General features: G+C 47.2%; 1 pseudogene; it reads right to left on the minus strand.

The window, feature by feature from the left end:
* Positions 1-7,010: 7,010 nt before the first annotated feature.
* On the minus strand, positions 7,011-16,072 carry LOC100059495 (pepsin A-like; annotated as a pseudogene).
* Positions 16,073-16,326: the final 254 nt, after the last annotated feature.

Raw genomic sequence — 16,326 nt, forward strand, 5'->3', positions numbered from 1 at the left:
ATCCCTGCATCGCTGGTATGAATCCCACTTGGTCATGGTGTATGATCCATTTAATGTATTGCTTTATTTGATTGGTCAATATTTTGTTGAGGATTTTTACATCTATGTTCATCATCAATATTGATTTTCAATTTTCTTTCTTTTTGTTGTCCTTGTCTGGCTTTGGCATCAGAGTGATACTAGCCTCATAAAATGTGTTAGGAAATGTTCCGTCTTCTTCAATTTTTTGGAGTCATTTGAGAAGAATGGATACTAAATCTTTTTTTTTTTTAAGTTTTTTTTTCCTTTTTCTCCCCAAAGCCCCCAGGTACATAGTTGCATATTCTCCGTTGTGGGTCCATCTAGTTGTGGCATGTGGGACGCTGCCTCAGCGTGGTTTGATGAGCAGTGCCATGTCCGTGCCCAGGATTCGAACCAACGAAACACTGAGCCACCAGTAGCAGAGCGCGCGAACTTAACCACTCGGCCACAGGGCCAGCCCCTGGATGGATACTAAATCTTATTTGAGTGTTTGGTAGAATTCTCCTGAGAAGCAATCTGGTCCTGTACTTTTATTTTGGGGGAGATTTTTTATTACTGTTTCAATCTCTTTACTTGTGATTGGTATATTCAGATTCTCTATTTTTTCTTGGTTTGGTTTTGGAAGAGTGTATACATCTAAGAATTTATCCATTCGTTCTAGATTGTCCAATTTCTGGCATATAGCTTTTCATAGTATTCTCTTATAATCCTTTGTATTTCTGTGGTATCTGTTGTAATTTCTCATCTTTCATTTCTGGTTTATTGAGGCTTCTCGTTTTTCATAGTGAGTCTAGCTAAGGGTTTGTGAATTGTGTTCATCTTCTCACTGAACTAGCTCTTAGTTTCTTTGATCCTTTCTACTTTTTATTTTGGTTTCCATTTCATTTATTTCTGCCCTAATTTTTATTATTTCCCTCCTTCTGCTAACTATAGGCTTTGTTTGTTTTTCTTTCCCGAGTTCTGTTAGGTGTCATTTAAGATTGCTTATTTGAGATTTTTCTTATTTGTTAAAGTGGGCCTGAATTGCTATGAATTTCCCTCTTAGGACTGCTTTTGCTGCATCCAGTATGAGTTGGTGTGGTGTATTCTCATTTTCAATTGTCTCCAGATATTTTTAAATTCATCCTTCAATCACTTCAATGATCCATTGGTTGTTCAGTAACCTGTTGTTTATTCTCCACATTTTTGCCACTTTCCCAGTTCTTTTCTTGCTGTTGATTTGTCATTTCCTAGCATTAAGGCTTTGAAAGATGCTTAATAAGATTTCAGTCTTCTTAAATTTATTGAGACTTGCCTTGTTTCCCAACATATGGTCTATGTTTGAGAATGTTCTATGTCACTTGAGAAGAATGTGATTTCTGCTGATTTTGAATGGAGGGTTCTATGCATATCTATTAAGTCTGTCTGGCCTAGTTTTTCATTTAATTCCACTATTTCCTTGTTGACTTTCTGTCTGGTTGATCTACATTTTGATGAAAGTGGGGTGTTAAGGTCTTCTGCTCTTACTGTGTTGCTGTTAATACCTCCTTTTAGGTCAATTAATAATTGCTCTATATACTTTGTGCTCCTGTGGTAGGTAGATATGTATTTATAAGTGTTATGTTCCCTCAGTGGAATTCCCTTTTATCGTATACTGCCCCTCTTTGTCTCTTATTGCCTTTTTTATCTTGAAGTCTACTTCATCTGATAGAAGTATGGCAACACTTGCTTTCTTTTGTCTGCCATTAGCTTGGAGTATCATCTTCCACCCCTTCATTCTAAGCCTGTGTTTGCATTTAGAGCTGAGATGTTTCCTGGAGGCAGCATATTGTTAGGTCTTGTTTTTTAATCCATCCCACCACTCTGTGTCTTTGGAGTGGGTAATTCAACATATTTACTTTTAGAGTGATTATTGATATTTCAAAGCTTAGTGCTGCCATTTTATCACTTGTTCTCCTGTTCTTCTATATTTCCTGTGTTTCTCATCCCATGTATTTCCGACTGCCAATTCAGTTTGGTGCCTCTCTATAATGGTTTTCTCCGTTTTCTCTTTCCTTGTCATTTGTGTCTCTGTTCTGATTTTTTGTTTAGTGGTTACCGGAAGGTTTGTGTAAAGGATCTTGTAGATGGGGTAGTCCATTTCCTGTTAGCCTCTTATTCCCTTAGTCTAAGGAGTTTCCATCCCTTTCCTCTTCCCAATCTAAGTTATTGTCATCACAACTTATCCCATTTTGTGAGATGAGTTTGTGGTTAAAATCAAGTGATTATATTTATTCTTCATGTTTTCCTTCCCCTTATCTCTAATGTTATAATTAACTGTTTGCTAATCTGTTCTGTTAGACAGCTGCTATTTTCTGATTTTGTCTGCCTATTTATCTCCTTGCTCGAGGCTTTGTAAACCCTTTGGGGGTTTTTTCAGGTATAAAGGCCTTCTTGATCATTTCTTGTAAGGTGGGTCTTGTGGCAATAAATTCCCTCAGCTTTTGTTTATCTTGGAAAGTTTTTATTTCTTCTTCATATCTAAAGGACAGTTTTGTCTCATAGAGTATTGTTGGCAGAAAGTTCTGTCTTTCGGAATTTTAAATATATCATTCCACTCTCTCCTAGCCTGTAAGGTTTCTGCTGAGAAGTGTGCTGAAAGCCTAATATGAATTCCTTTGTAGTTTATTTTCCTTTGCTTTGCTGCCCTTAATGTTTTTTCTTTGTCATTGACTTTTGTGAGTTTTACTAATATATGCCTTGGAGAAGGTCTTTTTGCATTTACGTAATTTTGAATTCTATTAGCTTCTTTTACTTGTAATTCCAGCTCCTTCCCCAGGTTTGGGAAGTTCTCAGTTATTTTTTCTTTGAACAAGCTCTCTGCTCCTTTCTCCCTCACTTCTCCCTCAGGAATACTGTAATCCTGATGTTACATTTCCTATTTTTTTTTGGATATTTCTCAGAGAATTTCTTCATTCCTTTTTAGTCTTAGTTCTCCCCCCTCCTGCATCAGTATCGTTTCAACATTCCTATCCTCTAAATCACTAATTCTTTCCTCCATAATATGACCTCTGTTATTTAAGCACTACAGATTTTTCTTTACCCCATTCACTGTGTTTTTCATCACCAACAATTCAGATCGGTTTCTCTTTATAATTTCAATCTCTTTTGGGAAGAATTCCCTTTGTTCACTAATTTTTTTCCTGATTTTATTGAACTGTCTTTCTGATTTCTCTAATAACTTTTTGAGTTTTTTTATGATAGTTATTTTGAATTCTCTGTGATTTAGATTGTCAGCTTCTCTATATTGGTCTTTGTCTTTTTCCTCCTGGTCTGGAGTATTAATGTACTTCTTCATATGATTTGATGGGGTGGATTTGTGCCTTTGCATAATGATAGTATCTAGTCACAAATTCCACCTTCTGCAACTGTGGGGGTCAGGAGCTGTGTATTTGAGCCCACCACAATCCTTGTCAGCTGTGTCTGTCCAAGCCTGAGACACCCCCTGGGACTGCGACGGCACTGTGGGCTCTCCCACCAGACAAGAAGTGATGATGCAGGTATTCAGTGCTGTTGCCATTTGATCCCACAGTCCCACCAAGACCCACTCTGCCCTTTGGGGCTGCAGTGGTTCAGTGGGCATTAGTGGCAGTCAGGAACTCATTTGCCTGGTCATGCAGATCAGCCACCATTTCTTCCTATGTGCTACCAGCCAATGTGTTTGGTGGGACAGATCTACACATGGGTCCAAGCCTAGGCTGCTCTCTGGGGGCCACGGGAGCTCTGTGGGATCTCCTGGACAGGAAGGCAATGATTTTGGGGCTCAAGCCTGCCACCACCTGTACCTGAAGTCATTCCAAGGCACGCTTGCAACCTCAGGGCCACAGCAGTAGTATGGGCACTTCAGGTAGGATAGCAGTGGTAAATATGCAGAGGGCTGCTGGAAGGCTGGAGAGGGCTCAGCCATCTCCACCATCTCCCCAGGGGTACTTCACTCACCTTCAGATGTATAGCTGTGTGGTCACTCAGGTATCCTTATATGCTGTGTGGGTGTCCTCCGCTGATCAACGGATGTACATTTAGTTGGAGGTTGAGGGGGAGAGACAAAGAGAGCATCTCACTATGCCAAGTTGCTGATGTGACTCTTGTTTTGTCTTTTTTTAACCTAACAATCTCTTCTCAAGATCTTCCCAGTCCAAGCACCTGGCAAGCATACTCATTTTTTCCCTTTTACAGCTGTGTAGCAGCTCCTCACAGGCACATACCAAAAGCTGTTTAACCATCCCCTGTGGGTAGATACTTGGGCCATTTCAGATCTTGCTCTTCTAAAAGATGCTACAAAGAATAACCTTGTGCTTACATCACTTGCACATGTGCAAGTCTATCTTTAAGAGAAATTCCCAGAGGTGAAGTTATTGGGCCAAAAAGTACACACGTTTCTAATTTTAATAGCTATTGCCAAATGATGCTCCCTAGGGATTGTACTGGTTTATGCTCCCACCAGCCATGTGTGAGAATCTGCAATTAGAGAGCCTTTCAAGATGAAAATAACACTCCTGGACAAGTTTGAATGGAAAGGATGGAGGAGCTGAGCTTAGACACTGAGGAATTGAGGAAATGGAGAAGGATGAATGGAGAAGAGGCCTGAGACTATAAAGGAGGAACATTAGTCCATCTTACCTTGTGGAGCAAAGCAGAAAGTGTCAGAGCAGATATGTTAGCACAGAGTTTTCTAATCTAAATGACCTGTTCCATGAGGAGGCTGTTTAGGTTCTGTCTGGATCCGGGAATCCCAGGGTGAGGGAGCAGAAGAGGGGCTGGGAAGGAGAGTCTGAGCTGCAGCTTCAGGTGGAGAAGGGGGAAGAAGGAAGAGTGTGGCCAAGACCAGGAGGACATGAAGGGTCCAGGAAGGCCTGTCTGCATCCCCAGGGCATCACACACTGCCTGGGGCACGAGAGGCACTCAGGAAATGTCAGGAACACAAACCCAGAAAAGGAGCCAGGACACCATGAAATTCCTTTCCAGAAACCTGAGAAGTCCACCTGTTTCTCCCAGGGCCAGATATGACTGGAACAAATGTCAGTGGGGGCAGGACAGACCCATCTGTTGTCTTAAGCATTGCTTCAGTCAAATCAGATCCACTCTCTCATCTTATCCCCATTTTTGGCTTTTAAAAAGTCATCCCCAATTCTCACTCAATCATCAAATATTTATTATGCAACTGCTATGTGACAGGCCTTGCTCTGTTGCAGGGGCTCCAGCAGTTAAATGATCACAGTCCCTGCCCTGGAGGATCTGAAACAACTGTTCCCATGAATGCATGATTACGAACGTACCAAGCGCCATAAAGGAAAAGAGAGCCAGGGTCTATGAGAGGGTGGTCACGGAAGTCTTTACAGGGAGGTAAAATTAAACTGAGATCTACAGGATGCTAGGCATTAGCAAGTCAAGAAAAAGGGAAATGCAATCCAAAGGGAACACCATGTGCAAATGTCTGGAGGTGGAGAACTGGGGTATTAGAGGAGGTGGAAGAAGGCCAGTGTGGTGGGAGTTCAGGATAAGAGAGATCAAGGTGAGGCAGGGAGGGCAGGTAGGGACCAGAACATGCAGGGCAGGGAAGCCACACCAAAGGTTGATTGTCTTATTCCAAGTGCCATGGGAAGGCATTAATTAAAGGTTTTAAGCAAGGGAGGGATGTGATCAAATTCATATTTCAAAAAGATTGTTCAGCTGGGGAAAATGGTCCATAGGGGATATGAGTGACACTGGGCAACCAGGGTCACGAGGTGGTGGAGCTCACCCAACCCTTATAAACCCCAAAATCTTATATTTTGTGAGTGATAAATGACAAATTGGGGGATGATGTCACAAGAGTTTCCAAAGCCATCTTGTTCTGAGCACCCCAAAGTCACTCCCTCTCAGCAGGGGGGCCCAGCTGCAGCCCTCAGGCCCGTGTCTCCAGAGGGAAATCTGGGATCCAGCTGTCTGCAGAGGCATGAGCTATGGGAATTGTCCCACTGAGGGTGTCGAGGAGCACAGGACTGTGATAGATTTACTAGCAAATGAGGAACTGGGATCCAGCTAAGCTGAGTTAGAGGGAAACAGATCACTTTGCGGCAGGACTTCTCAGAGCTTTGCTTGGAAAGGAGCCTTGTGAACCTTGAAGAAGGGTCTAGAATGTAGCGTGCTCCATGCTTATTTTGAAACTTTGTTTTCCATTGAACATTATGTTACCAAACTCACTCTGAGAAACTCTGCTCTAAATCCTTCCTGTTTGCTAATGGGCACCCTCAGTTCCTTCCTCACACCTCACAATGCTCAGGGACTGGAAAATCAGCCTATTTAATTACGGATGGGGAGACGGGTCAGTTCAGGGTTTTGCACCAGAGCAATGAGAGTCTCAGGTGTTAGTCTGGATCAACCAAGCAACCAGAGACCAATTGGGTAGATTTTGGGGTGTCAGCTTCTGTCACCTCCCTGGCCCATGTCTTCCAGAAAATTCCATCTGCCAGGCCTACTTAGGAATGTCACCATCAGTGGCCACGTGCCCTGACCTCTTTCCTTTTCTCATTTCTCTTATTGGTTTTGGGAGTAATAATAAGTCGCCTCCCTCAACCGAGAACTCATGGGCTCTATTCTATCAGGAGGCAACAGGCCTGGCGTTTCTAGTCCCCACATCTTCATTTGATGCTCAGTCAGACCTGCTGAGACCCATATGTCTTCCTGGCTGTATTATGAAGTGTGTGCTGCCACTGTCTCTGTGTTTGGTGCTGTCCAAGTGGTCATTTCTGCCCCCACGTCCTGGTGTTCTGACCCCTGTGATGTGAAGGAAAAATATCGACAAAGAGAAGCAAGTCCACAAACCTATTTCAGAAGGCTATGCTTTTATTCTGTTTATTGGTATGAGAGGGAACAGGGCCAAGATCCCACCTCCACGATCCCACAGGAAGAACGCTCAGGAGAATTACGCACATCTAGGTAGGGAGAACTGAGGCCAGATCTTCCTGCAAAGTGGCCTGAAAGACTCAGGCTTAGGCCACGGGAGCCAGGCCGACCTGGTTGTTGGCTCTGTCGAAGACGGTAAAGTACTGGCGGATGAAGACATCACCCAGGATCCAGAGCTCTCCGCTGCTGGCGTCCAGGTCCATGCCCTCGAAGCCACTGATGCAGCTGTCATCCTCCTGGAGAAAAGGAGGATAAAACCAGAGATGGGGCACAGACAGGTGCTGGGGGATCAGCGTCTATAACCCTAGTCTGCTGCATGGCACGTGCAGGAGGAGATTCCTGGCTCGTGTGTGGGGCTTCGGCTCTTCTTAGCCTGGAGTCTGCCTGTGTGAGCTGTTCACTGCACTTGGTTCCAGGGATGAGTAGACATTATCCAGTGTCTCTGGCAGATGCACAAACCCTGACGCCAGCATTGGAATGAGAGGGTTTAGGAGAACTCAGCTGCCAGGAGGATTTTGGGAGTGCCCGTGACACAGGCTTTTCTGATTATTCTCATCCCTTCCAGTGGTGAGCTGTCAGTTCTTTTCATTCGCTAGGTCACTGGCCCACAACCTTGGCTGAACATTAGAAGCCCTTGGGAAGCTTTGCACCCCACCCCACCAGACATACTGTTCAGACCTGACCCCCTACTAATTAATCAGCATCCCTCGGGCTGTGGCTGGGCATCAATACTTCTTGTTGAATAACGTGGACCCACTGGGCAAAATGAGTGTTCCACCTGCGTTATCATAGAAGGGAGGAGTTGGCCTGTGGCTCATTTGACAAAAGATGTTTCACTTGGTAGAGATAGTGGGGGCATCATAAGCTCTGACCCCATGGAAGTTATTACCGTCATTTGCCCAACCCTTTGTAGCATTGATGTGGTCAATATCACTTGACCACCCTAACCACATTCTGAGTGTGGGGAAAGCTGTAGATCAGACGAGGAAACTGCAGCTGAGAGAGGCTGCAAGTGACTCAGAATCAATGGGCTAGTAATTGAGATCCAGAGTGTGGACTCAGGGGTCGAACTAGAAATCCTCTTTCCATGCCATCAGTGTTTGCCTCCCTTTTCCCCTTTGAATGCTGTTTCCAAATTCTCATTCACGCATTGATTTTGAATGTATGCTTTTTCTGCAATGGCTTTCCAGAGCAGATGTCAGCTTCAGCTCGTAGAACTGCACTTTCTCCAGTGCCAATGGGGAGTATGTGGCCACATTCTATGGAGGCACGTGTAGGTGGGAGACACGGAGCCCCCTTACCTCTAGGATGTAGGCACTGGGACTCAGAGGGAACTCAACGCCATTGATAGTGAAGACGATGTCAGGCAGGCTGTAGATGGATGAGCAGCTGATCACCGCCTGGAAAGAGCGAGGGTTGGAAGGGATTGCCTTCCTTCTGCACGGCAGACCCACCACCTCAGTCAACAATGGGGCAGTCAAGTCCTGCCCTCCTCGCCAGAGGAGTCCTCACTGGCTCCAATGTAGCTCTGGATATTGTCAATGGCAGGGGTTGGGCCAGCCAGCAGAGGGGTGCCAGTGTCAACAATGGCCTGGCAACCCCCACTGCAAGCGATGGACTCTCCGTTCATGGTGATGCTGAAAGTGAGGTACAGTAAGCATCTTTCAGTTGAGTCCCTAGGTGGTGCATCTCCCAAGGAGGAGCCAAGTCACCCCAGAGGGTCCCTACTCCCCAACCATTGGCCAATACACAAAATTCCAGCTTCTCTCCTTCACGCCCTCATTCATTCTTGCATTCATTTACTCAACAAATCTTTAGTGAGCGCCTACTCTGTACTAGGCCTGGGAGATGAAATTCCAAATGAGGCAGCCTCACAGTTTCTGACTGCAGGCAGCTTATACTCTAGCTGGAAAGATAAGCTATGACCAAGGAAGAGCCAGATGAATAGGGCACAGGACAGGGGAACAGAAACATAATCCAGGGTGAGGTTGGTGGGGAATGGAGCAACCATGGAGGGTTTCCCAGGGAAGCAGACAGCCCGAGGTGGCCAAGGAGATGAAGAGCTGGAGGAGGACATCCCGGGCAGAGGGGAAGGCATGCAGGCAGCGATGGAGATGAGAGGAGCAGGGGCAGGAGTGGGAGGAACTGATGAAGGTTTAGCACGGTTGGGGCAGACTTAATGGGACAAAGTGTCCCAGTTTGCCCAGGACTCTCCTAGTTTTAGAACTGAAAGTCTTGAGTCCCGGGAAACTGCTGCCATCTGGGAAAATCTGGAGTCACCCTAGCAGGTCAGTCGGGGGAAGAACAGCTGGGACTGAGGCTGCATGATGGATGGGCGGGCCCATAGTGGAATGGGGAAGGAAAGCGTTGAAACAACTTCTCAGGCATTTTGCCCTGTCCCTAGACTAAAAATGACATTTTTCCTAGAGTAGGAGGGGCATGTGCCAGGTCACAGGTCCCATAAATGCCAAGATGTGTGGACTGGTGGGTCCTCCAGCTCTCCCCAGGGATGCTGATGTCCTGTCTCTGTGAGCAGAAGGAAAGTGGCTGCCTCATCTTTGCAGAGCATCTGGGGTCCCAGACAGCTCTGCTTTTCTAGTGAGATGATTTTCTCAGGGTCTCACTGCCTTAGCCAACTTCCACTTTCTCCTCCTGGAGCACATTTTCCTATGCTGGCTGTTCCAGGGAGATTCTGGAAAGCTCGTTAACTATTAGTCCATAGAGAAATGAGATCTGAGGTCTATCAGGCTAGTGTCCATCCATGGCGATGTGATCTCACCTGTCCACAGTGATCTGCCAGCGTAAGCCTCTTGAGAAACAGGCACCCAGTGCAGGCTTCCAGAAAGTAAGAGGAATCGATGCCACCGAACATCACCACGCTGCCACTCTCATCATCGCTGTTGAAAGTGGGAGAAAGACAGGAATTCACTCATTCAACTGAACATCTGCTGTGTGCATCCTAAGAGCTACCCTTGACTGGGCTCTTGCCTGTGCCGGAAGCTGTGCTGAGTGTGTGACAGACAGGGTTTCTCTCAATCCTCACACGAAGGCCCACATAGTGGTCACATTTAACAGTATTTCCGCTTTACAGGGAGAAAACTCAGTCTCAGAGAAATCGGATGACTTGCCCAAGGTCCCACAGCCCAGGAGTGCCAGAACCAAGATTAGAACCCAGGTTCTTCTGGTTCCAGAGTGTGTGGTTTCCACCAAATCCTCACTCTCACTGCTGTGGGGACCTCAAGAGAAGTGAATGTGTGACAGTGTTTGGTCTTCAGGACTTGATAGTATAGATGTCTGTTTCTCAACCAGGGGCACTTTTGCCCCCAGGGGACATTTGCCAATATCTGGGGACGTTTTTCGTTGTCATGATTAGATGGGAGTAGGAAGTGCCACTGGTGTCTAGTACGTAGAGGCCATGCAGCCTGCTCAACATCCTACAATGCATAGGACAACCCCCAACAGCAAGGAATTGTGTGTCCAAAATGTCCATAGTGCTGAGATTGAGAAACCCTGATCTAGTTGTGGTGATAAGATGGCCCCCCATCAAATCTCTAAGTTCCCATAAAGGCAAAGGATGTTTAGGAGCTGACTTGAATGTTAAGGGGCCAACAGGATAATAGGGCCCTCCTGTTGTAGATTACTCCTGTTGTAAGTTTCCTCCTCAGTACCAGAATATTCATTTTCTGAATCTCTGCAGTTTCAGCTTTGATAGAGGAGCAAATGTTTGTGACGATAAGAAATAATCACCAAAGAACTGACCACAGATATGACAGCCCTCACTCACCTCACCCCACATCAACTTTCCTGTAAACATCTGACGGTAAGTACAACGTGACACAAGGAGTTTACGGTAGAAGACTGAACAGCTAAAGAAAGATATCAACAATGACAATGGCTTCAAAAGAGAAGGATGAGAGCGTCAGAGGAAAGCTGAGAGTCTCGGGAAACTGATGACACCCTCAGCTATTCCTGCATGACCTCCACTCAACCAAAACCAAACTGGTTTATTCTTTATTCATTCTTAGGATTCACTGATAGTTACAACTGGAACATATATTTTATTAATAAATGACATAAACTTGCTTTCATCGTTTGGATGTTTCATTGTTTAAGATAGAAATACCCGTCAAATCTTCTTTTCATCACTATCTAATTTTTGCCCCCGTGTTTTTAGTGGATTCATTTTAAATGGTGGTCTTTTGGGAGCAAACAATGAGGGGACTGGGGCTGGAGAGCAAATGGCTAATGACATTTGAGTTTTATAAGTCAGGATGACAAAGACTCAGCTGGTAAATGAGATGAACGAAGACAGTTCATCAGAGAGAGATATGGCTCCATTCTCTCCAAAGCTACACCTCTCAAGACTTAGACACTGACCTTTCAAATCCCATGCTGGCTGAGACCCTCTCTCCTGACCCAGTGCTGTACAGCCCTCTGCTGGGCCACGTGACCGTGACCTCCCTGCCCGACTTACGAGCTCAGGTAGACGGAGAAGAGGTCTTGGGAAATCAGACCCTGGTCCCATATGTTGTCAAAGACGGGAGTGGCCCCAGAGGCAGAGATGCTGGGGTAGGCGAGACCCAGGATGCCATCAAAGGGAGCGTAGTACAGGAAGGAGCTGGGCTCCAACTCGTTCAGGCTGAAGATCTGGTTGGTGTCCTCAATGCCTCCAACCTGAGTTGGGGGAGCCAAGACATTCACAATCAGCTTGTGTTGTCTGAGCACTGCAGGGTGCCAGCCCTGGGTCCAGAGCATCCCTGGTTCATCTCATGTAGGACTCAGCTTCCAGGGCATCAGGCTGGAAGAAGGGGAGAGGGATGGTTATTCTGCTGTAAGTAACCATTGTGGCTGATCTCCAGATGGACACAGTCTGCAACTTGGTGTGAGAATTTCCTGCATAACAGACAGGCCCTGTGTGTCTGTTTCTGATGATAGGATGCAAGTCAGACCCCAGGAAAATATGAGCCTTTGACCCCTGCCACACCCTGGAACGTGAAGGTGCTTTTGAAGCTTCCGTGACAAGAGGTGGAGGCTGCAGGTGGAGGGTGGAGAAAGAGGAGGAGGTGATAAAAGATAACAGACCCTTTTCCTACCTTCTCTCCCACAATCCACAGCACTCAGCTTGGATGGTCTGAGCTTGCCTTATGGCTCCAGGCATCCCACCCCTTACCCACTACTGCCCCACCTGGAAATGTCTGTGACGTCTCTGCCACTTCTGCATCCCCCTCCCGAAATCTGGTAACTTGGGCGATCACTGAGACCCACATTGCTTGAATGAGCTGATTCTGGGGCTACCCTGTGGCCCCCAGGGTCCCCAGAAGCTGGCCCTAGGACTGGGTAGGATGAGGCAGTGGCGAAGCAGGTGCTCACCCTGACAGTGTCATATCTGAGGACGTCTGTCATGCTGCCAGTGCCATAGGTGATGGAGACCGACTCACTGGTAGCCTCGTAGGTGCAGGAATCTTCAGGGTTGAAGCGGTTGTGGTCGGCTATAAGTGCAAAAAGTGACATCATCAACCTCGAAACCCAAGCACAAATCATGCCTGGGGATTTCCTTCTGGGGGGTTGTTGCTTTGGTTGGGGTGGGGCTTTGGAGGAGAGAGGTGACCTTTCTCCAGACGTTGGAGCCCAAACATCCCCAGGTTCCATTCCTACCTGGTTGGACCAAGTGGGACCATCTGCCTGATGGAAGGTCCCCAGCCTACCCCACGGTCCTCCCAAGGACCCCCAGGCAAACACTGAGCAGAGCAGGCCCATGGCTTCCCATGGCGATGAGCCTCTTCACAGCGCACTGTGAAGAGCCCATGACACAGCTACAATGTCACGGTCACCTCGTTACAACAATACAGCTCAAGTTATGAAGGGGAGCATTCCAGAGGCTCCTCCTCTGAATTAAAAATCAGGTGAAAATGCTGGAAGAAGAAGGAGCTTGAAACACTGTCCATGACTCCCAATGACAAACTCTCTTTCGTTAGTTAATAGATGATTTTTTAGGTAAGATCACAGCTCAGCTCGTCATGCTTTTGAGCCACTATTACCTAACCCCCCTCTTGCTTTGGTCCCCCGTTGCTCCCCAGGGCTGTGGTTGTTCAGGAGAGGTGCTCTCTGCTATTGAACTGAATTCCTGGGGGCAGGGACCATGTGAGATTCACCCTCTATCACCAGGGCTCCTAAGCCCTTGCTGGACACATAGGTGCTCAGGAAATCCCTGTTGAGAGAATCCTGGGGGGACTCTAGCAGGCTTGAAATTGGACCTATTTGAAGCCCCTGAGCGTTCAGCCCTCCCAGGTCAGTGGGCGCTGGGGCCCCAGGCAGGGCCAGGCACTCACAACAGGCAAGACTGGAGCAGTAGATCGAGGGCACTCACAGGTTGGAGGAGCAGGTGTCAAAGATGACAGTGAACTCCTGAGGGGGAGTTCCGATGCTGATGGTGCCAAAGTACTCCTTCTGTGGGGTGGGGACAGTACAGGTCACTCCCCATCCTGGGACCCCCCAGGGAGCAGGGTCTCCTGGGGCTTCTCCTCAGCTCCCCACCCTCACTGCTCTCCTTGCCTTTCTCTCCCTGTCCAATGCATCCATCCTTCAAGGGCCTGCCTGGCCTCCCCTCCTCCTTGATGTCTTCCCTGACTGCATCCCTGTTTCCCTCTGACTGTCTCTTCTAAGCACCATCAACAGCTAATAAGAATCTGCTGTCCCCTCTTCAGCTCTTCTCCTGTATCTCTTAGTCGTGCCACCCTAGAGAACACACCATCTCAGAGGACAGTGGGTAACCTGATAGCAGCCAGCAGAATAAATGCTCAAAGCTGCATTCAGTAAATGGTCGATCAGGAGACAAAGACGTCACATAAGGATGGGAACCCCTGGAGATATCTTGTTCCTAAATCGAGGTGTACACAGTGGATTTTAAGGAAGGGTGTGGTCAGGATTTTTATTCTTAGTGGCAGCCCTGTCTCCCTTGCCAACAGTTCTAGCCACGCTGCTCTGGCTCTTCTTTGATGATGACAAGATTGTTCCCATCCCAGGGCCTTTGCACTTGCTATTCCTGTGCTAGGAAAATGTTTCTTCTGGACCTATCCTTGGTCTGCTCCTTCTCAAACATTCAGAACTCTAGTCAAAGATCACCTCCACCAAGAGGCCCTCCCTGACCACTTCATCTAAATTTGCCCTTCCCACATTCTTCTTCTTCCCATTATTCTAATTAATTAATTTTTCCTTTCATCACTTGTTACTATGTGACATTATCTTGTGCACTATTTATTTGTCACCTATTTGCCTTCTCCTCTGGAATAAAAGCTCCAGGAACTTGGCTTCTTCATCACAGTTTCCTCAGCTCCGTGCACAGAGCCTCTGGCACATAGTAGATGCTTCATAAATATTTTCTAAGTGAATAAATGGGCTGACTTTACCAAGCTCTTACCAAGAGCCCGGCCTTGTGAAAAGCCCTCCAAAAAATCATTATTGTGTTAATTACTTGTAATAACCCTCTGGTGGTACATATTCAGTTTGACAGACAAGGAAACTGAGGCTCGATCAGAGAATTTAAATGACTTGCCCAAGGTCACGTGGCTCAGAACCATTAGAGAACAGATATGCACCAGGTCTGGCAGATTTCACAGGCTAAGTTCTTAACAACAGGCAACGTTGCTTCCTACCATTGACCCTGTGCCATTCACACAGCGGACACACAGTATCTACTCATGGGCAGGGCTTGGCCATTGGGTCCCAAATAGAAGACTGAAGCATCTTCCTAAAGCTCCACAATGATCATGTCAACCCAATGGTTAAGATGATTTGTGGCAATGAGTACACCAATGCTCATCAGAGACTCCGGTCTGGCTGCACCCACCAACCCCACAGTCCTCACTCTGTGCCTCCCTCCCTCCCTCTCTGTTCTCCCTGAACACTGGCCTCCTTTCCTCAATTGCACTCTGCTCCCTACTGCCCCAGAGTCTTGGACAAGCTGCCCTGCTCTCTGGGACCATCTCTTATACTCCCCAACTCACGCTTCTCCTTCATTGCCCAAGAGAAGTGTCCCTGGCTGCCATCTGCCTCCATCTCACAGTGTCACCTACATTGCATAGCCCTCAGTCTGGTGTCCTTTTCATAGATGGTGAAGCTCAATGATTATGGTCTCTGTCTACTAGACTTGAGCCCCATGAGGGCAGGGGATGTGCCTGGTTTTGTTCCCTGCTGCCTCCCCCAGGCCCAAGACAGTGCCAGGCACATAAGGAGATGTTCTGCATATATAAACACTGAATGAATGAATGAATGAATGAACTAATGAATGAGAGAAACATCTCTGATGTGAGTTTTCCTGCTTTGTCTGTGCCTCTGAGATCCAAGGAGCAGACACCTGGGTTACTGCCTCAGGGCTCAGAACCCTGCTCCACCTTCCAAGACCCCTGAAAACCCCTCTTTCCTCCAGGTGAAGTCCTCAGTGCCAGGTCCCACCGCCCTGCATGGCCCTGCACTCACATCCATGTAGTTCTCCAGGCCCTCTGTGGCTGCCAAAGTGGCAGCCTCCTTGGGGAAGTACTTGCTGGCTGGGTTGCGGGGATGCTGCTTGAGGAAGTCGGCCAGCAGGCCATTCTCACGCAGGTTCTGCCTCAAGGACTTCTTTTTGACAAGAGGAACCCTGTGGCAGAGCGTTTGCAAATGGGATGGTTTGGAGGAGGAAGTGTAATTGGGGAAGGAGTCCGCTCATGGCGTGCTGTGGAAGTCAGGGAAGGTCAAGGAAGCTGGTCCAAGAGAGGAAGAAGGAAGGAAGTCAAGAGAGGAGATCCTCGCATTTTTTCTACACAACTGAAAAGAAGTTCACTGGTTGCCCAAAGTCGCCTGTCCCAGTGATGGAGCTGGGAACCAAAGCTGAGCTGGACTTGAGGGCCAGGGCTGTTAACCACGTCTGCAGTGCAGCCTCCAAAAAAGGACAGCGAGAGAGACAAGAAAGGAGACTCAAGATGGTGGAAGAGAGTTGTATGAAGGAAGAAGGGAAGAAGAAAAAGTTAGGGGTGAAAGAAAGACCGTGTGACAGGCAGTGAAGGGAGGCAACCCCTTGGAAGCTGTTCTTCATGCTGCGTGTCCCCCAGACTCAGTTGTAGATATGGCACTTAGAGAGCGCCACCAAGCTGAACAGCAGCAGCCACTTCATGGTTCTTCCTGGATCCCAAGTCTCCAGAGAAGGGAAGAAGGGCAGAGGCAGGAGTTGCTCCTTATATACAGCACAAATCCTCAGGATCCTGCCTTACCAGCCTCCAAATGTCACCTATTATCCTAACCCCAAACAGAAAGTGTACGATAAGATTGTGCCACTCCTGCACCATATTCTGAGAAGTTTTCAGTTGGGCAGCTTTCCATTGTAACCACATCCCACGATTAGGATGCACCTGTAGAGAACAAGCCATG

Source organism: Equus caballus, chromosome 12 (genome assembly GCF_041296265.1).
Source record: "Equus caballus isolate H_3958 breed thoroughbred chromosome 12, TB-T2T, whole genome shotgun sequence".
NCBI classification, from domain to species: Eukaryota; Metazoa; Chordata; class Mammalia; order Perissodactyla; family Equidae; genus Equus; species Equus caballus.